The sequence below is a fragment of the Vulpes lagopus genome, chromosome 4, assembly GCF_018345385.1.
Source record: "Vulpes lagopus strain Blue_001 chromosome 4, ASM1834538v1, whole genome shotgun sequence".
Taxonomy (NCBI): Eukaryota; Metazoa; Chordata; class Mammalia; order Carnivora; family Canidae; genus Vulpes; species Vulpes lagopus.
Genome location: NC_054827.1, coordinates 37043684 through 37067382, shown reverse-complemented (window position 1 = coordinate 37067382; position 23699 = coordinate 37043684). Strand labels below are relative to the sequence as shown.

At 39.1% G+C, this 23699-nt stretch overlaps 1 protein-coding gene across 6 annotated transcripts in view; it reads right to left on the bottom strand.

Moving 5' to 3' along the window:
• Window positions 1–23699, bottom strand: part of CSGALNACT1 (chondroitin sulfate N-acetylgalactosaminyltransferase 1) — a 256586-nt gene that overhangs the window by 200380 nt on the left and 32507 nt on the right. For 3 of the 6 annotated variants that reach the window (XM_041752350.1, XM_041752349.1, XM_041752358.1), the window contains exon 2: window positions 12160–12255. The exons of 2 other annotated variants lie outside the window; for them this stretch is intronic. The gene's annotated coding sequence lies outside the window, so the exon portion shown is untranslated. Of the gene's footprint in view, window positions 1–4960; window positions 5057–12159; window positions 12256–23699 lie in introns of all 6 variants that reach the window. One more of the 6 variants, XM_041752352.1, reaches the window with a different exon arrangement.

The window sequence follows — 23699 nt, the reverse complement described above, 5'->3', positions numbered from 1 at the left end:
CAGCCATAAAAAAAATAAGGAAATCCTACCATTTGTGACAATGTGAATGGATCTTGAAGGCACTATGCTAAGTGACAAAAGTCAGATAGAAAAAGACAAACCCTCTATGATCTCATCTACATGTGGAATCTAAAATAACTAACAAAAACCAAGCTTGCAGAAAGAGATGAGATATACGGTCACCAGAGGCAGAGGGTTGGGGAGGAGGGCTGGAGGTCCAGCCATAAGCACCACTGTATGACATACAGGAAAGTTGTTAAGATTATACATCCCAAGAGTTCTCATCACAAGGAGAAGTTTTTTTTTTCCTTTTCTCTTTGCTTTTTATTGTATCTACATGCGACGATAGACATTAGCTGAACCTAGTGTGGTAATTATTTCACAATACATTAGGTAAAGCCACCATGCAGTACACCTTAAACTTACACAATAATATATGTCAATTATTTCTCATTAAGACTGGATTTAAAAGAGAACATTAAAATATCCTCAACACCAAAAAGGAATGATAATTATGTGATGAGAAGGAAGTGGTTGCTAATGCTATGGCTGAAATGGTTTCAAAATACAGAAGATGTATCAAATCAACATGTTGTTTACCTTAAACGTACACAAAGTTATATTTCAATTAGATCTCAATAAAGCTGGGAGGAAAGAAGAGTAAAATTAACTACGGGAAAAAGAAAACTAACACATACACTGTTTGAAAAATGGGTTCTGGAGCTAGATAGGAGTTCCAACCCTGTGGTCTGGACAAAGTGTCACAGCATTCAGAGCTTCTCTAGGACTGGGGCCCAGCCTTGATGCACTACCGCCTCCCCAGGAGCCAGAATCCTGTCCAGACCCATGGTTGGTGCTCTGCTACATGTCTCCACAATCCCTTTAGCAGGGGCATGGGCTCCAGAGATACTGCCTAGTGGTCTATGGGCGAGCCAAGGGAGGACCTCCAAGGACTTGTGAGTTTGTTTTTTGTGTGTTTGATACTTAATAAACACAAAATAAGCTGGGAAATTAATAATAATTTCCCCTTAAAATTAAAATGTACCAGGGATATATCATATTTATTAATCCTAAAAATATATTTTGTTATTTTTATACATATAAAATAGCTTTGGTTGAAAAGCTGTTGGTATGGATTGAATTGCATTCACTCAAAATTCGTATATTGAAGCTCTAACTCCTGAAGTAATGTATTTGGAGACAGGGCTTTGGAAGGTAATTAGGATTAGATGAGGTCACAAAGGTGGGGCCCTCATGATGAAATTAGTGCACTTATGTGAAGAGACTCCAGAGCACTCATCCCCCACTCTCTTTCCCTCCACCACGTGAGGACAGAGCAAGAAGGTGGCAGTGGACATAACAGGAAGAAAGCCCTCACCAGAAACCCATCACGCTGGCACTTGGATTTCCAGCCTCCAGAACTGTTAGAAATAAATTGGTGAATAAGCCTCCCAGTCTGTGATATTTTGCTATGGTAGCCAGAGTTGACTAAGACAGGCGTCATATATAAATGAGAATGCCTCACACTCAGTAGTGGTCATCAGGTATCGATGGGGTCAGAACTCCCTCCCTGGAAGTTTTAGGTGTTTTAAGTACCAAAAATATCTAAATAATTGTGTTTCAATTAAGTTGCTGTGCTCCTTTGCTTTTGATAATATATAGTACATGTTTGTTTCCTGGTTCCCCACACAGCCTGTGCCTGGAAGTGGCCGTCAGGGCAGGACAGGAGGAACAGGACAGGGAGGGAGGAAACAGCTGTCCTGTCTTCTCCAAGGACACACTCACTGAACTCAAAGAAAACAGAGTAGAGTGGTGGTTACCAGGAGCTGAGGTGGGGGACGCGGAGATTCGTTGGAGCAACATGTGTGGAGGCCATGGCATGTTCGAGACCCGGGCCTGGGGCTTCCCTGGTGCACGTTCCTTGTCTGGAGTGGCATCCAGCACCTGGGACAGCATTGCCTCCACGGCCAAGGTGGTCCCTTCATGAAGGGACAGGCCGCGGGGAACAGCTGTGAGGCGGCCTTCCTTTTCATCTTTTTAGAACACTGTTCCTCTCTAGCTTTTTAGAAGGCTTCTCACACAATTTCTCAAGTTTCCTTAGAATTCCGAGAAATGATAATATAAGAGATGCCAGAACGCCAGAGAAAATAATACTCCTGAATCAGCACCACTCTGGCATAGCTGAGTTCACTTTAAAAGAAGGGCTTATCTTTTTTTTTTCTACGCGTCTTCGTCTCTGAAACGTATTGACAGGTCCCACAATTGGTTTATTATATTTTTTGCATCTAAACACCACCATCCGGCCAAAATTAGCCTTCACAGTAGTGGAGGTTCACTGGTGCCACATACGCATAGACAATAGTGCCTTCTCCAACCTTGGAGAGAGCTTTATAACACCCTTCTAGAAGTGTCTACTTAACATGAATAGCGCGAGAGGCATCTCAGAGATTTTGTGACGTTTTTTACCTTGATTATGTAATGCATCATTTCCTACCATTTGCATATGGATGCTCTCCTAGGCTAATCAGAACCCTTGAGACAATGGTTTCAGATGTATCGCTCATTACATAAAGCAATGACTTACTTGTGTCATCTATTCTCATTACAATGTCTAAGGAAATTGCTCTGCCTTAAAGGCTCTTTTCTAGTTGATATGCAACCAATCCCCCTCCTTTCTTTTCCATGAAAAACCTTAATTTTCTCAAGTTAGAGTTGTTGATTTTAGTATTTAGTAATAACTGCCATCATTCTTTTTTATTCACCCTCTGCAGTTGGTAAGATTTTTATTTTACTGTTTTCTTTCCACTTTATGATAATGTTCTCTTTTTTTTTGTATGATAATGTCATAAGCCTAATTTTCCCTTCTGTTAGGTCTTGATTATTCCCCCAAAGGCTGATATTTAAAATGAAAGCATTTAAAACTTAATGTTAGCACAATGGTTATGTGGTCACATGCATACATGGGAAACTAAGCCTACAGGTACTGTTAATATTATTCTCTGCAAATTAAGTCTAATGTAGCATATGTAGTAAGCAGCTTCCTTTCAGGGCCAATCCAATTGTAAAACTGAACCTAAAGTTTTTAAAAGGTAATAAGGAGGGAGGGCAAATGACTAGGAATCAGTTTGTCACTGCTGTTGCAAGACTTCTGAGTATCATTTACATCTGAGGCAGAAAATTGCAGCTTAAGAATTAATACCCACTGAAGAAGGGGGGAATCTTTTCTCTTCTTCCCTTCTAGGTTCTTTGGCTGCTTGAATAATTCCGTTGATATAAAACAGATTAACAGGAGAAATCCAAATTTAATTTTGTACGTATAAGAACCCCAAAGATATGATGCTCAAAGAAGTGACCAAACCAGGCAGTTTTCACACCTTTTTGACAAGGAAGCAATAAATCTGACCAGACAAATGGGCTTGAGCCTGGGGTGGTAAGTTAGTGAAGAAGTAACAAGTTCTCTTAATACAACCTTCCCAGCCTGAAATTCCCTGTCTCTGGTGATGAGGATGCTCTCCTGGTACAGGGAGGGTACCTTTCACGTGAGAGATTTACTTTCTGCCTGCAGAGGTACAAAGAAGGGTTAGGGTGTCCTTCCTACAATGGCTGTTTCTCAAGTCACTTTAATTCAAAATAATAAAAATTCCAAAAAGGCACACTCTGGCATGGCATATTCTGCTACCTATCACTATTTAAGAGTCTACTCTAAATTAACCTGACCAGTTTTCTGTTATTTTTTAACTTCTATACCAGAACTTGTGCCTCTTGCAGGCATTAAATTGATGTTGGCTGGAGGAACCAGTCAAACAGCTTCCTTCAAGGTTATCTGAGCCAAATCTCAGGTTGAAAGAGATAGTGGCTTCGCTAAAGCCAAAGGACAAAGGGAAGTGTCAGCTTCAGGGAGGCCAAAAGAGGCAGTGGATGGAGCTTAGTGGTGAGTGGACAACCAGCCTCAACTGTCAGGCACTAAGTGGGATTTATAGCTTCCCAGCTCCTAGCATGTGCCAAAAGTCCTTCCTGTCATTCCTCATCCCCCAGGTCTCAACTCAGACATCAGCTCCTGATAGGCCTACTCTGACCACCTTCTATCCCACCTGTGTCCCCTACGACAGAAGGCAAAGCCCAGAATGAGAGACAAGGAAAACCTGAAGGGAAGATATGGTCATGAGGCTGCCAGGAGTGGCAGCCACAGCCAGCAATGCCTACTCAGCTCTGAGCTCAACCTAATCCTGGACTCATCCTTTTTCTTTCTGCCCTATAAAATCTTTAATCTCACTTGGCTCATTGTTCTAATTAATTATGGCTCTCAGAAGCCTTAAAAATGTATTCCGAAGTAAGGTTAAAGAAACTGGAAGAACTGAAAAGGGAACAATAAAAAAAAAAAGAATTAAGGAGGGACCGGGCACTTGAAATGCAGTACAATTGAATGGAATCTAAACGCACAGAAGAGGGACGTCTGGGTGGCTCAGCGGTTGAGTGCCTGCCTTTGGCTCAATGTGTGATCCTGGATTCCCAGGTTCAAGTCCCACATCAGGCTCCTTGCATGCAGCCTGCTTCTCTGTCTGCCTGTATCTCTGCCTCTCTCTCTCTCTCATGAATAAATAAATAAAATCTTTTTAATAAATGCACAGAAGACTGACCCACCTGGGGATTTAAACAGTTTTAGGAGATCTCTGCAAGAAGCATTTATGTAAGTAAACTGAAAAGAGCAGGAATAGAAAGGAGGTACCACCAAATGGTTCCTTCCTCAAAATGAGACACAGTGTCAATTCACTGCTCACCACTATGAAAGAGCTGAACCAGGAGTCTGGGAAGCTATTTTGTAAATTCAATAGATTACCATTGTTTTTATAGACTGTATTCTGATACAAAAGCTTATACAAAGACTTATGTAACTTCCAAGGTCAGTTAAAACCACCACATACATAATTTGCTGAAGGCTTTTAATACTATAAGTACCTACTTTCTGTGTTCTTTCTCTGAAGTTTTATGGCTCACCAATAAAGAGATGTGTCATCATGATCTAGTCTTAATGAATCCTCCCTGTCTGTCCAGGACTCTGAAAAGAGAAAATTGGGAGTAAGTGTAAATGTTTTCCTAGCCATTCTAAAAGTACAAAATTAAAGAGGCCTGTTATCCTATAATGAAAATGTTCTACTTAAAGAAAATTTCGTTTTCAAGAGAACCAACTACAAGACAATCAACAATAACAGGCTTTATGTCTAAATGGGAGAGGAGGGGAAAGGCATACCATGCTTGCCCTTGGTTAAGGAGGGTTATCTTTAAACAATGAGGGATAAACATGTCTATGAGATGGGGTCTGAGAAAAATATGCTGGGTATTTTTGTTAATTAATGGAAATTGGGCTCCCAAATTTCCACAGAAAACTTTTTCTTTTCTAGTCTGACTACTCATTGCACTATTAACCACTGCCAAGAACTCAAAGGATTGTAAAAGTCTATTATATCATATCTAAAGCAATGCAAGGTTCCAAGTACCCCCAATGGGGCCACACATTCCGGAGATCTGCCAGGAGCAGCTGGGGAGGAGACAGGCTTTATAGAACATCAAGTTTGGGAGATACTCAAAATAGAAGACAAATATTGAGAACAACATCATCACACCAAGTTTTTGGGGACAGGGAGCTGGTGCCAATGATTTAACATATTTGACAAAAAAGTTTCCCACTTCTCCCACAACTACAAAGGAAGAGGGTTACTTTTCCTACTCGGGCCACAAACAGCATGTACCTGTTCTGACTTGAGCCACCCCATGTTCCCCATAAATGGATGGCAAAATACAGAAGAGTTTCCTGAATTTACAGTGACATACCCATCTACAGATGCTCTTTGGGATACTCACTTTTAAAAGAACAGTTTTTGAAAACTTATATAATAAAAAGATGAGGGAAGGGTGGTTAGAAGGTGAGAGCTAATAAGTTTAGTTGAAACCTAGCATCATTTCAGTGTAATGAAATGTCTGAAAAGATGATCCCAATGAAGTTTAATTTTATATTGTAGATACAGTATATTCACCTAAATGTACCGAGATTATTTAAGGGGTTTACTGGTTTTCTTATAAGAATCTCGAGGCTCCTTACATGTGAAAAACCTGCTAAGACCAATGCATAAAGCGGGTGTCAGTAGTAATACCATCATGTCTTTACATAGTACCTTATGTCTCTGCAGGTGCTATTATATACATTACTTTATAACACCAGCCTAATAATTATTATTCCCACGTGAGGAAATCAACCTAGAGAAGTGGCTTAGCTACACATAAAAGAAAGTCAGTGATGGACTCAGTTCTATAAACCAGGTACCCAAACCCCAAATCCAATACTTTTATTATGCTCCTCACTAAGGTCAAGTTTCCTTTAGAAGAAAATTTCTTTAAGAAAGGTAGTATTGCATGGTGGTTAAGGGCATGGCTTTGAAAGATGCTCAACACCACTCTCAGGGAAATGCAAATCAAAACTATAATGAGCTATCACTTCATACCTGTCAGAATGGCTAAAATCAAAAACACAAGAAACAACAATGTTGTCAATAATGTAGAGAAAAAGGAACTCTTGTGCACTGTTGGTGGGAATGCAAACTGCTGCAGCCACTGTGGAAAACAGCATGGAGGTTCCTCAAAAACATAAAAACAGAACTACCCTACAATCCAGTAATTGCACTACTGGGTATTTACCCCCAAAATACAAAGACACTAATTCAAAAGGATACATGCACCCCTACATTTATTGCAGCATTATATACAATAGCGAAATTATGGAAGCAATCGAAGTATCCATCAATAGATGAGTGGATAATGAAGATGTGGGATACACACACACACACACACACACACACACACACACACACATAATGGACTATTATTGAGCTATCAAAAAGGATGAAATCTTCCCATTTACAACAACATAGATGGATCTACAGGATATAATGCTAAGCAAAATAAGTCAGAGAAAGATAATACCATATGACATCATATGATTTCACTCATATGTGGAATTTAAGAAACAAAACAAATGAGTAAAGGAAAAGAAAGAGAAAGAGACAAACCAAGAAATAGACTCTGAACTCTAGAGAACACACTGATAGTTACCAGGGGGGAGGTGGATTGGGGGATGGGGGAAAGAGATGATGGGATTAAAGAATACATCTACCATGATGAGCAATGAGTAATGTGTAGAATTTCTGAATCAATATATCATATACCTGAAACTAATATAACACTGTAAGCTATACTGAAATTAAAATTTAAAACTTAATTTAAAAAAGGGATATGGGCTTTGAAAACAAATACACCTAAATACCTTGCTCTGCCATATTCCAGCTGTGTAACTTTAGACAAGTAACCTATCTTCTCTGGTCCTCAGTGTTATCATCTGTAAAATGGGGATATTTGTATAATAGACTGATGATAGCTATGATCACTGTATATCAACATCTGGTTTTCCTCTCCTTCCCTGCATGCAGAAGATGGTACTTCTCAGTACCCCTGCACAGTTGGATGGTGTCATGTGACCAGTTCTGACCAGTGAAATGTGAACAAATGTATGGCATAGGGCTTCCAGATCTGGACAATGAAAAGCCCATGCATGATAATGCAGCCCCACTCTTATCCAGCCTTGGCTTAAGATAAGAGAGTCATGCTGATATAGAAGCAGCCTGGATCACCACTACAGTGGACTTGGCTCCACTGAGTGAAAGGACTGAAACTGCAGGGTTGTGACCAAAGCATAATCTGCTATACCCTGACTAACACACTCTTTGTGCTTCTTGCTGTGATGACCACATAAAATAATAGAGGAAGCTCTCAATACAATGTCTTGTACAATCACCAATCAATCATTTTACCCAAGTCAGCTCCCATTACTATCACTGTAGAGTGGTTAAACATGAGAACTAGGATTGCAATCTCAAAACATTTAATTTATAGTCAATTTATTCCCTCAACAAATATTTACTGAGTATCTACAATGTGCAAGGCCCATGCTGGGAGCTGAATGTAAAGTGATGAACGGGATAGACACTAGGCTCTACAGCCCCAAGAAATAAATACACCTTTACAAATCTCCTAGAAACTCCTTTCTGAGGGAGTTTAGATACAATTCTTCCGGAATGTGTATGGATATATTCTAGTGACTTGGAAAGGAATGAAGTCCTGCCCTGGGAAGGATCCAAACTATTATAGCACACAGCTAGGAGACTCCCAAGACCCCAACTCAGCCCACACACAGGACTCACTGAACCATCCTGCCTGTTCATAAGAAGTCCAAGTGTTCAAGTCACCTGCTGGAAAGGACAGAGACACACACATGAAAGATCTCTGATGTCCATCAAGGATATTCTAATGAACAAATTGCTTATTAGCATTAAAATCTCACATTGCACCCTACAGCAATTGTCAGGTATCCAGCTCACTACATGAAATACGTGAGTGAGTGAGTGAGTGAGTGAGTGAGTGAGTGAGTGATATCGATCTAATGTTTTCAATTTTATTGTTTTCTCCTTTAAATCATACTTTTCATGAGCAGGAAATTTTCCCAAGACTCCTCAGAGTTCAATTTAGAATATTCTTGACTGGTCACTAAACTGCTGCTAAAGACATTTTCAATGTAATGGTTTTGAGTCCCTGATACAGTCATATTTCCATTTACTTGGGTAAAATGACTACATCTGGAAAATGTATAAACTTGGATTCAAAACTCAAAATCAGTACCCGCTCCATCAGAAAAACAACACTATTAATTCAAGGCAGATTCCTGTAGAATGTAACAGTGAGGCACTATACCATTTCTCAGTAGTCGATCTGTCACACTCAAATCTAATTTAAATTTCCAACAACTTCGCTTTAGAAGCTTTTCCATGAAATCTGGTCTTTGCCTGACTTGCCTGCTGTAAATTCTATTAACCAAACTCTGCAGGGCCTTACACTTGGAAAAAAAAACAAAAAGAGATTATGAAACCGCCAGCAAACACCTTCTATATTTCAGAAGGTAAACGTAGGAGCAGAAGACTTAAACTTTGGTTGTTTTCCTTTCAGAATAGCCAAAAGGGTAAATTCAAACTCTGAACAATCATATTTTCCAAGACACAGGAGAGAAGCTCTACTGAAACCTTATTAGAGTTTGGATCCATGGGTGAGACTCAGGCTGTTTGAACTTGAAACAAGGCCTCCCTTGGTCCTCCCTGCCCTTCTTACAGCAACAACAAAAGCATCTGGCACAGAGGCAGATTCATTTTTCTGGCTCATCTCTCCTAAGTCCCTTGGTCCTCGGCGTTTTCAGGTCTCCCAGGATATAAAACCTACCCTTCTTACCAGTAACAGTAAACTGTAGACCCTGTGTGTCTCTTCCAATCATCTCTCTTCCCCATGTCTCCTCCCTAGATCTTAGGATATCCAAGCCTCTGCTGGGTTCCCTCCTCACCTGAGCTCACCTGAGCTCACCTGAGCCTGCCAGACCCACACTCTGTGTCCAGTCCTGGAGGAGCCAGCTCTTTCCAGTCATAACAGATGGGAGTTAATGGGATTATAAAGTAGATCACATCAAATTAACAAGAGGCCTTTCTCTGGATAAGATATCTATGAAACAGCACCACTGGTGGGGTTAGAGCCTGGGGCAGATCCAGGGACACTGCTGGACACCCTCCTGTTTGTGCATGGGCAGCTGCTGACCTTGCCAGCCCTACTGTGGGGACAGGTCATTAAAACAAGATGTTGTCTCATGATTACATGATCCTTCAAAAAGAAATTTTTTTTTTTAAGTTTCACAACACACACTAAAGGTACTTTTTAAAAAACATTTTGAAATGGTGGAAGAAACAGAACCTGTCGACATTCACTGACATCCACACATCAGATTACCTTAAATACATTAAACAAACATAAACCCTTCCAACAGTGTGCTGAAGAAGGAGCAAGTAAAGGGAAGCCATGACTCTCATAATTAACATGTGAACTCCAAATGCCTTCAGCTTGCTTGCCAGTGTTTTGCTGTGTGATGCCCCCAGCCAACCTTATCTATAAAGAGCCAGACTGTAAATATTTTCAGCTTTCTGTCTCATATTCTTCTTTGGTTCATTTTACAAGCCTTTCAAAGTGTAAAAAACCATTCTAGCTTGAGGGCATTCGCTGGCAGCCTTTTGCCACATTTAGCCATTTGCAGGCTATAGGTCACACAGTTCTGCCTTGGAACATTTTGGGGGCTCAAACAGGGACACCTTATGACCAACTCTAATCCAACAAAAACTAAGAAGCTTTTGTTTAAAAGGGAAGTACCTTTCTAGATAGGCACTAAAAGAGTTCAGTTCTGCCTAAATCATTTTGTTAGTTTTACACAATTCCAACAAAAACCCCAGAGCTATTTATATTTCCTTTTAGTTATTATTTTAATTCGTTTTTGCTTTAGGGTTGGAAGGGAGAGGTTAAGGGGAATAGAGGTCAAATAAAGAATTTGGCAAGATGATGCTACAATTTATTTAAAAAAATAAAAAGGTTAAAATAAATTCTATATAATTACAAAAAGGAGAATCACAACTTTTCAAATAATAAAACCTATTACAAAGCTACGGTAATTAAGAGTATAATTCTAAGATAAATAAAAAACAGATTAATAAAACAAAAGAGCATAGAAACAGACTCTCAGGTTATATAAAACATAAGCACATGATGAAGTTAATGACAAAACTCTGCAGTGATATAATGGCTTATTTAACAAAAATACTGCTGGGTCAACTGATTATCTATTGGGGGGAAATCAAGTTAGTTTTTCTATCTCAAAATATTATCCAAGCTAAATGCCAAATAAATTACAGAGTTGAAGTTGTAAAATTCCATTAGAAGAACTAGAAAAAAACATACAGTTAAATATATTTAACTTCCTTCTGTGTGAGAGAAGACCTTCTTCTTTTTTAATCGAAGGGGAAAAGACTTTTTAAAATGGTGGCAGAAATCACATTCACACACAGAAGATATAACTGACAATTAAAAAATCAAAAATAGTAAATTAGTATAGCTTTACATCATAAATGATGTATTGTAAATTACATAGTAAATTAAAATGCTAAATAAAGATTAGTGAATTCAACACATGTAAACATCAAAAAAATTATAAAGATATAAGCACCAACAACTAATTAGGAAACTGTTTTCAACAAATAAAATGGGTCAGTATCCTTAGTATATAAAGATCTCTTTTAAGTTGTAAAGAATATACCAGACTTTAATAGGAAAAGGGTAGAGAGTTTTTTTTAAAGGAATAAAGAAGTTAATATGTAGATTTAAAAAAATGTTTAACTTTACTGATAATCAAAGAAATGTACATTGAAACAGCATCTTTAGCTTTTGCTTATCAAATTAGCTGTGCCAGCACTCAGTGCCTCCTGGGGGCAATGAGTCCTAGGCTCCCACCCACTGTTGGTGCGAGTGGAAATGCACTCTGGTAAATAACTTGGCAAGTGTTATTTATCAAGCAACTTTAAAGTGGTCATATTTTTTGACCTATTAATTTCACTTCAAGGAATCAATCTAAATGAAATGATCATAAATCTGGACAAATATAGATGCACTAAAGCATAGCAGGGAACATTATTCATAAAACAGGAAAGGATTTAAATGCCTAACACTAGGGAATGGTTAGTAACTTATGGCATATACATACTATGAAATATTATATAGCCATTAAAATTATGCTCATGGAAAAAAAAATTATGCTCATGGAGAGTTTTTAATGATGGGGAATTTATTATCTGCATTAATTGGGAAAGAATGCAAAATTGTGTATGTATGTATTAGGAGTTCAGCTGTGATAAAATGCACACACATGCACACACATGCACAGATTAAAAAAGAAATATGTTCAAATGTTCAATAGTGGTTATCATTAGAAAGTAGGATTATAGTGGGATTTTCCACAATTAATATATATTATTTCCTAATCAGAAAAAAACACACTTTAAAGATTGACCTTGACCTCAAAAAAGAAACCAAAAAAAAGAGAGACAATAAGAAAGGAAATGTTGATGCTCATCAAGCCAAAACCTACTTTAAACCAGAATTACAGGATTGATCATGACCCCATGCATCTAATCTAAGAGTTGGTATTGCAGATTAAAAATCATTAAAAGTACTTCACGAAACTGAGACATGTCCTACCTGTATCAAGTCTTATTCCCAAGTGCAGTCAGGCCAATGTCAATCATGCTTCTTTATGAAAATCAGCAGGGCGCTCTGTTCCAGCAAGACACAGGTCTAACAGTAAAAGAACCAGCATCAATAAAAGTTAAGGGGAAAATCCCTGTAAGCAGCAAAATTTAATTCACTAAATTAAAAATGATCAATAACCTTGATTTTTACATTATTAGCTTGTCAGAGCAACACATTATAATTAATGTAGGCCTGCTCTCACAGCAGCAGGAAGCAGGAAAACAGGATTCACCAGCTACTGGATTCTAATACAATGAACAAAGGAAACAATGTACTGGGAGTATTCATGAATTAAACAGGGAGAAATGAAGAACTCTCAGGAGCATGATGCAACAGTATTAAGATACAACAGTAGGGAATCCCCGAAACACCCTCTAATGCGGATAAGAAGGATCTCATCCCACTGCAGAAAACAAAAGGTGTAGAAAGTACTCAGGTAACAAGTTTGTTCTGGCAGAGAATGAGACGCTGTGGTGGAGACAAGGTGGACTGTGGAGTCCCACAGACAGGCCAGGATCCTAGGTGCATCCTTTTACAGACTGCGCTCTCCCGCAAGAGTCTCAACCTCTCAAAGCACCAGCTTCCTTATCTGTCAGACACAGATAGTTATTAATCTTGCAGGGTGGTGTAAGGTTCGAGACACCTGATTCAAAGCCCAGGCTGCTGAACAATGAATGGAACCCACTATTCTCCCGGCGAAGGACCAGGGGCACAGGAGCCAGCCATATGGCCCCGATGCTGCGGACAACTTGCAGGCAGTGGGGGAAGCCCTGCTCGATGCTGGCAGGGGCGCAGAGCCAGGGAGGAAAGGAATGACTGACAGTAGTTCCCAGTGATTGTAGGAGCCCAGACCTTGACAGCCCCTGAAAGTTCTCCCGGGCAGTCCTAGCCTGGGCTCTGTCCCACTAAACCCCAACCCAGATTCCTTCAAGAACCTGGAACAGAACTGGGGCAAAAGGGTGGAAATACAGCAACAAAATAAGCCCCTGAGAGGAAACAAAATAACCACAGAAGGGGACAAAATGCATGTTATAGAAAATACAGTAAGCCTTATAACTAAAAGAAAAATAACAAGAAATAAAAATAAGAGCAAAAAATCAACAAATCTAGAATAAGTCTATTGGGTAGCACTTTAAAAGAGACATCAAACAGGAAAAGGGAAGAAAACTGGCAATGATAGGAAGAATTAAGACAAAAATCAGTATTATTCAGAAGAAAGACAAGAGAAAAATACTATAAATACAAGGTATGTGTAAAAGAAGAACACTGCCTGGTGTGCCTCAGGATCCTAAGAAAATTAAGACAATGACCTTGCTGATTGAGAGAAAGTGAGATAGAGAATGTGCCCGCAAAGCTCCCGTCCTCACCAGAGGCCGAGGAAGGATCCTGGGCACTACTGCTGATCGCTGAATGACTAAGAGGCAAGTCTGACAACCTGTCAGTATATTAAGCCTTAGTTTTCAGGGAAGTAATAAAGGTAATTTGAGGAAATAATTCAAAGTCATTAGCAACATCAAAATCGATCATAATTACATTACAGGTAGTTGAATGAGGAGTAATAATGAGACCTTATTTAGAAAAAAACAACTGTGTCCAGACAAATGTGATGGCTTCTTGCAGTGGAACAGGCACTTGTATTTTTAGCTGGCAGGACAGCATTGCTGACCGGGCGGGAAAGCCCCATCTTCAGTGTGAGAACGACCTGGGTGTCACTCTCAGGGCTGTTCCCTTAGCAGTTGGCACATGCTAGTTAATCCCTCTAAGCCTTCATTTTCATCTCCCTCACTGATGTTTGGGACAATTAACAATTAACTAACAAAAAGACCCAGCATGAAGTAATAGCCACATAACTGGTACCTATTTTGAAGCTTAAGGGTATCCATTGTGTTGAGCTGGGTTTTAAAGAGGGGTGGTGGTGGTGGTGGTTATGATTCCTTGGTGTCAAGATCCTGTCAAGTGGCTAACAAAGAATGACAGCCATGTTGATATATTGCTCAGAGAATATAGGCCCATAGCCTTCATCCTAGCAACTAGGTTAAGTGTCTAAGTGATTCAGTTTACCTCCGAGCATCTGTGAGCCCCGCCTGTCTACTGGTCCCTGAAAAAAGAGCAAGTCTCCTGTGGTCCCCATGCTGCCCCCCACGGGCACCTCACAAACCACCAGCCAAACTCAGGCATCACAGGTGGCCCTGAGAAGCATCTCCTAGGGTCTGTCAGCTGCGAGGGTGTTCCTTCCAGTTTGGAAAAGGTCAGCTGAGAGCCTGCTGCTTGTCACTGTGACCTGGTGCCACATTCAACACCCCTGACATCCAACAAGTATTTCCTGATTGATGCCCATGGCTAAAAACAGCCATGTATTTACATGCCTCTTGGAATGTAAAGTTATCTTGATTTCCCTTTCAGTTCCCCCCGCTCATCTGAATATTCAAAATGAGCCAAGCAATCATCTGCTAAATGTATTAAAAATGTATATTTTGGTGCTAATCTTAATTCTCACCACAGACTAGAGTTGTGTTTCAGAGGAGCAGTGTATTATAAATTCCATAAAACTCAATGGGCGAATCATTTAGAAAATGTAAAATAAATAAGAAGGGGTCCACAAATAACTTGGGTCACTCAAAAATTAAGCTAAGGTCACACGTTCCAAGATACTATATTCTGGTCTTATTTACTTCAGAGATTACATTAATTTTTTTACATACTTAAAAGAAACTGTTTCGCCTACATTCTAAGGAAAAGCTGTAGGTTTAGATAGGTTGGCAGCAAGAATTTGTATGATGATATGCGTGAGTAGAAGAAAGAAGTGCTCTACATTGTGCCGATCTCAGGACAATGCAGGGAACTAAGATCCTTGAAGGAGCATCTAGAGGCCAGGTCCTGCTGCTCAGGGGAGTTTTCCAAACTCTTTGTTTCAGTATCTCAAGAATACTTTAGAAGTTAGATATAATGACAGTTTGTGGCATATCATACAGTTCCTCTTTAAAAATAGCTCACTATCCTATTTTGTTGCTCCCTAAAACCCTTAAGTGCAAAGCTTTATCTTCCTATTCCTACCCACCAAACTATTCCAAAGAATCCAGCAATCTTAATCAAATTTCCAAATATGTATGGACATTTTTTTTAGGTATTCATGAGAAAAACTGTATTTTTAAAAATCACAGTTAAAATCTGTCATAATAAGTTTGAGAGTGCCTTTGTTGGCACATGTATATCATTCTATGGAGGGCAATAAGTCAACATCTAACAAAACTAAAGCCTATACTTTGACCATTTCTAGATTCCATTTCTAAAATTTACCCTACAGACACACTATAACATGTACACATGCCATTTCGCCAATGCTTTTCATAACATCATAAGAATGGAAACAATTTAGGGGCACCTGGGTGGTGCAGTTGGTTAAACTTCCAATTCTTGATTTCAGCTCAGGACATGATCTCAGGGTTGTGGAATCGACCCCATGTGGGGCTCTGTGTTGGGCATGAAGTCTACTGAAGATTCTCTCTCTATCCCTCTATTCCCCTCACACTCACACATGTGCACACTCTCTCTCTCTTTCTAAAAAAAATAATAATAATACTAAAAAAGAATGAGACAGTTGTATACATAATAAAATGAACCAATCTCCACAGAGTTAAATGAAAATCCCACATTGTTAGGTTAAAAAAAATGGAAAAGCACAGGGTACCTGGGTGACTCAGCTGGTTAAGTGTCTAACTCTTGATCTCAGCTTAGGTCTTGATCTCAGGGTTGTAGAAGAAAAAGAAAATAGTCACACACACACAAAAGAAATAGCAAGGTGTGGAAATATTTAGGGTATGTAACTACTATGTGTAGAAATGATAAAACCATAATGAAATGCTCACATATATTAATAGTTAATATTTGTTGAGTGTATTCTGCACTCCATTTACATGAATTATCTCTTTAGTTCTTTTCAGCAATTCTAAAAGGTAATTATTATACCCTTTCACAGATAAGGAAACTGAGGCACAGCAAGATTAAGAAACTTGTCCAAGATGACAAAGCTAGTAGCCATGGTTCAAACTCTGTCTGGCCTCATTGTTCACCCTCTTGGCCACAACTACATTGAACTTCCCAGTCCATATACTGTGGAAGTTTTCATAAGGACCTGGGATGAAGAGCTGCTCCCACAGAGAGAATCGCCTGGCTAGGGCAGTGAGGATGGAAAGGAGATTCACTTTTTACTGAACCTTTTAAATTCTATACATGTGTATGACCTGTCCAAAAAGAAAAAAAAGATTGTATTATTTTTTGACTCTGCCTGCTTGGATTAATTGGCACAAAGGACGATATGAATTAGTGTTTTGAATGAATTATGTATTTTTAAAGAAATGTGGGTGTTTTTTCTTTAAGATTTTTTTTTTCTTAATTCATGAGAGACACAGAGAGAGAGAAGCAGAGACACAGGCAGAGGGAGAAGCAGGCTCCATGCAGGGAGCCCAATGTGAGACTCAATCCTGGGACTCCAGGACCATGCCCTGGGCCGAAGGCAGGCACCAAACCGCTGAGCCATCCAGGGATCCCCAAGAAATGTGGTTTTATTATTTACTTGTTCCTATATTTAGTTAGTCCCTTACTTTTCTCAAGGACTTAAAAATATGGGAACTACAACTTCATCCAGTACAGAATTCAAATTGTGTACAAGCAATTTCCAAGGTAACCAAAGGGGGACGATAAAATATACAAATCAGAAAGAATAGCATTAAGCCCAATGCTACAGGTGAGGGAGAGGTAAGTTGTTCACCTACTACAGAGTAGCCCAGAAGACTCCTGTCAAGGATAGAGAAGTTTTAGATTTTGTTATTTCTAAAAAAAAAAAACAAAAAAACAGAGAAAATAAGTACATGCCAGATAGTAGAAAGAAAAAAGCATACCTTATCTGTCTCTTAATCACGATCTTCTCCAACAATAACAGAGAAAAACAGCAAAACTTTTCTGATAGGGAAAACTTCCATCATAAAATATAAAACACACCATCATAACATATGAAAGTTATAAAAAGGGATCCCTGGGTGGCTCAGCGGTTCAGCGCCTGCCTTCAGCCCAGGGTGTGATCCTGGAGACCCAGGATTGAGTCCCACATCGGGCTCCCTGCATGGAGCCTGCTTCTCCCTCTGCCTGTGTCTCTGCCTCTTTCTCTGTGTCTCTCATGAATAAATAAATAAAATCCTTAAAAAAAAAAAAGTTATAAAAGGTCTGTGAGATAGGGCCCTGTGTTTAATGTGTTTACCAGTTCAACAGTCCAAAGCAGTGCTTCTCAAATTTTAAAGTGTAAGTGCATCTCAGCAATCTTATTAAAATGCAGATTCTGATTTAGGAAGTCTGAGTGGGACCCAAGACTATGCATTTCTAAGGAGCTCCCAAGTGATGCCTAAGCAGCTGGTGGGCAGACCACATTTTAAGTAGCAAAGTGCTAAACAGTATGTGTAAGTAAATACAACTATAATCTGATACACTGTAGAAGTAAATTGCAACTATTAAAATCTTAGCCCCTACAGAAACATTTGAAAATTCAGCAAGAAATTAATTTGAGTGGATTTTGTATATTCTCTTAAAAATTGAACAGTATGACAAAAAGGGGAAAACGTAACTATAAATGCACTGCTTTCAAACTTGGTCAATAATTCAAAGTGGATTTCAAAAGATTCAGGAAGGGATTTGGTTTCAAGAGAGTTGAAAAGGGCTAGTAATTAGCACACCATTTTATGTATAAGTGAGCAATTTTGAAGCACCTAAATTTTTTTCAACCTAATCAGAATTCATCTGATAAGCACCAATAGAACTCTCAGCCACTGTAGAACTCAGGGTGCTGATAACATGGTCAATACAGACCCTGTCCTCCGGGAGGTTAGAGGCAGAGACACTACCTGAACCCCTGGCACCAAAGTAGGGACATCCCCTCTGACAGGACACAGACTACACTCAAAGATGGGTGAGCACAGGAGGGAAATAATGAAACAAAACCACAGGGATAAGGAATACATGGGGTTTGGGGAATGATGTCAGAGAAGATGATGATCTTAGCCTCTCAGAAAAGGTGAAGAAAAGCAATCCAAGTAATGCAGAATAAACCAACACGTCCAAGGTCAGGGAAAGATCTGGGCTGTCTCTAGCACCTACCTCCTTAGGAAGCACTGAGACACAGTTGAATTTCTAGGGTGGAGCCAGGATAGGTCTAAATTTGATCTAATTTACAATCGCAACTGTTGAAAGTTCCTGAGAAAGAGAAGTTACCAGATAATTCTAAGAGTGTGCAGTGAGCATCAGGAGAATGTCAAGTAACACAAAGAAAAAGTGGCCTCAGACATGGATGGGGGAGAGAGGGATCCTCTAAAGTCAATATTCTCTCTAGGCCTCAGTTTAATCAGTGTATAGAGGTCAGCAAACTGTCTGAAAAGGGCCAATGACATTTTAGGGTTGGCTGTTATTGTGGAAAAGTATAGGCAATATGCAAATGAATGAACTAGAGCATGGCCATGTTTCAATAAAACTTTGTTTTACAGAACAGGCAGCAGGCAGGGTCGTTTGCCAATGCCCCCAGACTGTAAAACGGGAGTAGTGATAATTTTCCTAATGTTAAATATTTTTGGATCAAGATGAAGAAGGGGGCATTGATATAACTTAGGTGTGGCACTGCATATTCATTGTTCGTTGATTATATTCATTGACTATATGGGCATCTAGAAACATCTGCATCCCACTCATACCACCATCCCTCCTGATTCACCAGTTGACATATCTCCTCCCATCCATCTGCTCTGGGACCTCACTCCTTAATTATCCTCCTCTCTAGTTTCTTCAACCTCCCTCTCCCCATTGCTTTGCTCCATTAGCATACAAACAGCACAAATCTATCCTGCCTCCCCCCCAAAAAATAATAACCACCACCCCCTTGACAGATCCTTGTGTTTTTATCCCTCTATTCAAAGTCAACTTCAGGAAACAGCGCTCTGTTCCAGCTTTCCCCACTTCTCATCTCTTCCACTTAAAATCCCTCTGCCAACTGGATTTTGACCCCACTACTCTTCTATAATAGTCTTTGTCAAAACCAATCAGCACTTGTTGTTAACTTACTCGACCCCTCTTTAGTAATGGAAACTGCTGACAGTCATCCCTGCCTCCAAACTCTCTCCCCACTTGGCCTACCAGATGACACCAGCTTCAATTGCCTGCAACCTCTCTGCCTTCCAGACTTCTTCACAGGCTACTCTTCTCTCAAATGTTTTCATTCATTGAGTTTCTGATTTGAACCTCCTCTTTGTATATGAAATAATTTATGAAATATCAAAAGCCAAAAACTTCTGATTTTAATTAAAGCCATGGAAGTACATCACGAAGTGATGAAATGGAACCCATTCCCTTCTCTTCAGACCTACCCTACCTTCCCAGACTTACTGTCCCTCTCAGTGGATCAAGCATCCACTTCATGACCCAAAGCAGATACTTCTGTTCTCTACTTCTCTTCACCTTCAACACACATCTCCAGTTGATAGTCATCTCCTGTCAGTTCCAATTTTCTCAGAGTTCTCACATCTTGCCTAATGAGTCAATGAATACTTCTCGGTGTTACTATGGCCTGCACTCTCAGCAGTGCTGACACTGTTGACTATACCCTCAGATAGCAACTCTGTCTTCTCTGATCTTAGAGGTCCCACTCCTGCCTCTTTGAGCACCTGCTCCCACTCCCTGGAAACTCCTTCTTTATGACTTATTATGTGCCTCATGGACTTGCCCTTGCTTCTGGTCCAACCCCATGACTTTAAATCTCTCCTATCTATATGCCTTCAGGACCATGTTAGAATCTTGAGCCCTACATTTGTCTGGAGCATCAGAACCTTCTATCCAACAACCCATTCACAACTCTATTTGGTTATCAGGAAGTACACAATAGTGGCTATAGCTTTTGACTACTTGGCATGCCTCCACACCCCCTTCCCCTGTAATGGCACTCCTCTTTCTTGTGAAGAAGCCATGCCAGGTGGCTGAAACCTCCATATCCTACCATAGTCAGGGGCCTCAAGCCCAGCTGATCAGAGCCCTGCACCTCTCCCAGAGTGCCAGTGCAAGGGAAGTGCCTTGTTCAATAATCACTGCAAAAACATCTCCTGACTACTTTAGAGTGCTTTAGGACCTCCACGCTAGGGCATAAACATTAGTCATTAAGTCAATAATAGTCACGGAACATAATATTTTCCAGATGTTTCTCCAAATACCAAATAAACAACAGGAATTAGAAGGCTCAATCATTTTCCTATAAGGTCATATCCTGTTAATATCATAATGAGCTTTAAATTTTAAAGGGGAGGGAAAAGAGTTTACACATGCTTAGTGCTTAACATTTAAAATCTGACCAAATCATACTATGAAGCTAAATCTGTGAATATTTGATACACTGGAAAGAAAGGTGAACCCATATTCAAATCACAGCAGTCTCACCCCTCAATGGTTGAGTGACCAGGACAAGCTATTTTGTCCCAGTTCCTCCAATCTTGTGAGATCTTAAAGATTTAGATCAGATCATTTATAAAAAGTCCCAAGTACAAATTAAATTTTTCAGAAGTATCAGATAAAGAAAACTTGAGATTTTTAAAGAAAGCATTCTTTCCTCTTCTACTAAAAAATAATTTTTAAAAGCTCCTGATTGATCCTGATTTTAAAATCACCGGATAATGGAAAAGAATTGGGAAGGAAGAAAATCTGTAACATGCACTCACTTACTTAACAAAATGAGTAAAATATATTGAGTAATAGCCAAATAAACAATAGAGAAACAATTTCCATAGAACAATATAGCCTAATCTCCTTTTGAAAAAAAAAAAGATTGGTAGAAATCATTTTCTTGGAATGATACAAAGACTTTCTTACTTAACAGACATCTCTGACTCTATTATGAGCAGACACAAGTTTTGCCAAACCACTCTAAACTTAGACACTGAAGCAATGCAAAAAACTCTAAGCTCTTTATAACATAGTTCACCATCACCCAGAGAAGACTTTTACCCACTTTGACAGCCCTTCTGAACTATACACTTGGGATTTAGCAAATCTTTATGAACCATCCAACTTGCTAACCTTTTGTAATTCTTTATTTAGTAGGTTCACATCCTGTTATTCAATTAAATTCTTTCCTTTAATTAATTATTTAACAAAAATATTCCACCTACCTGCTCAAGACCTTCTACTGAATGCTACAGAAGACAGAAATTTGAATAAAACATGCAACTCTCATTCTTGTAATGGAGATAAGATTTAAGAAAAATAACAAAAAGTAGTAAATTTGTGATAAATGCACCACCACTACTATGGTAATTCAGAAGAGGGGCTGCCATTTTGCATTAGAATGTGGAAATTAGGGATGTGTTCTCAGAGAAGAGATTATTTGAGTGAGGCACTGAGGCTTGGGCAGGATTTGATTGGTCAGAATGGGATAGAGGGTACATTTCATGAAGTGAGAGCAACTTGTGTTTCACATAATCCCTGGGATACCACTCACTTCACAGTTATGTTTTATTTTAAAGTTATTATGAAAATGTTCTGACTGACAGCAATAAAGTGTCTTGAGAAAAGAATGCTTTTTTTTTTTCCTGATTTCCACAGATAACTCCCAGGGACTTCAAGAAAAGATGACTGTCTCAAATAACATGTCCCTTATGGATGTGGAAAGGAGGGGGAAAATCTCCCCTAAAATTCTGCCATCAAAATCTAGCCTTCACACAGGATGTCCAGTCCAAACTCACAGTGCTTGGGTGGCCTGGAAAACCTCAAGCCAAAAATATGTTTTAAGGTGGTTGGTAGTATCACCAAGAAATCTGGCAGCACCAAACATAAATTTTCTAGAGGAAATCACCTTCCACCTAGGCCTCCAAACAGCCCCATGGTTAAATATTCAAAAAACTGAATTAACACTTTAAAGTCACAAATATGCAGGAGCAAGAACTAGCAGAAACCACAAAAAGCTGAATCAGCCAAGATTTCAGGTATTAAATTGTCAAACACAAAACATTAAACAATCACATTTAAAGAAATAAAAATAGCAATTGAAAAAATTCATATGAAACAAGAAATGATTACAATGAGCAGATTTCTGGGGCACCTGGGTGGGTCAGTGGTTGAGCATCTGTCTTTGGCTCAGGGCATGATCCAGGGTCCTGGGATCAAGTCCCACATCGAGCTCCCTGCATGGAGCCTGCTTCTCCCTCTGCCTTTGTTTCTGCCTCTTTCTCTGTGTCTCTCATGATTAAATAAATAAAATATTTTTTAAAATAAGTGCATTTTTAATTGATTAAGCATAACTTATAAATAAATGTGTATAAGATACATGATATTTAAAACACAAAGGATATATTTGTTAGCCAGCTAGAAACTGATGAACATTTGTGAACTTGAAGATAAAGCTGAAGAAATTATTGAAATAAAGAATAGAAAGACAGACATGGAATATTTAATAAGAGGTTAAAAAGACATGAGGCTGTTAAATATGTTTAACAGATCCAGTTGCATTTCCATGAGAAAAGAAAGAGAATGGATCACAGACAGCATATAAAGAGATAATGTCTGGGAATTTTCTAGAATTGATGGAAGACACCAATCCAAAAACACAGAAGATCCAACAAATCCAGAGCAGATTCATTAAAAGACCTCCACACTTAATACATCCTAGAGATGCTACAGAATACCAAAGACAAGGAGATCATAAAAGCAGCCAGAATGAAGAGGCAGATTATCTTCAAAGGAACAATAAGCAACCAATTTCTCAAGAGCTACAATGTAAGCCAAAAATCAGGGGAATGATACTTTCAGTGTGATAAGAGAAAATAAATGTCAATCTAGCACCAGCATAGGCCAAAGAAACATTTTAAGAATGAGGATGAAATAAATACATTGTGGAAGAACATTCTAGGAAACAGCAAGTATGAGGTACAAAGGTCTGGAGATGGGCACATGCTAGCAATGTTTGTGACAAGGAAAGAGTAAATGAAGAGTGCCAGGAGGTGAGGATAGAAGGGTGCCCTGGGGTAGACTGTATGCACCTTTAAAGGTAACTTTAATGACTTGAATCTCTCCACTGGAAATTTTCCAGTGGTGGATCCAATAAGCCACACTGGCTGAGCCCAACATTGTTGAGCATCCAGATACTGGTGAGATGTCCAGACACACAGAAGAGTCAGGAAACAGTTTTCTGATCTAATTAGCTGATCTTTAAAGACTCCTTTCAATTTTGAAATCTTATCCAGGCAGAATAATGACAGAAGAATTATGGTTAATTATTATTCAACCAATCCATTCTTTATTAATACAGGTTTTAGAACCATAACTAACAAAAAAAAAAAAGTCAAGGAAGGAATTCCAAAACCCAGGCAGGATCCATGCTCCACTGGATTTTCATCAGTGGTGGCATTTAGTAAGTTTTAACTCCTTTAAGGGAATTTGAAGGATGAAAAGTAATACCTAGTATTTACTTTCTA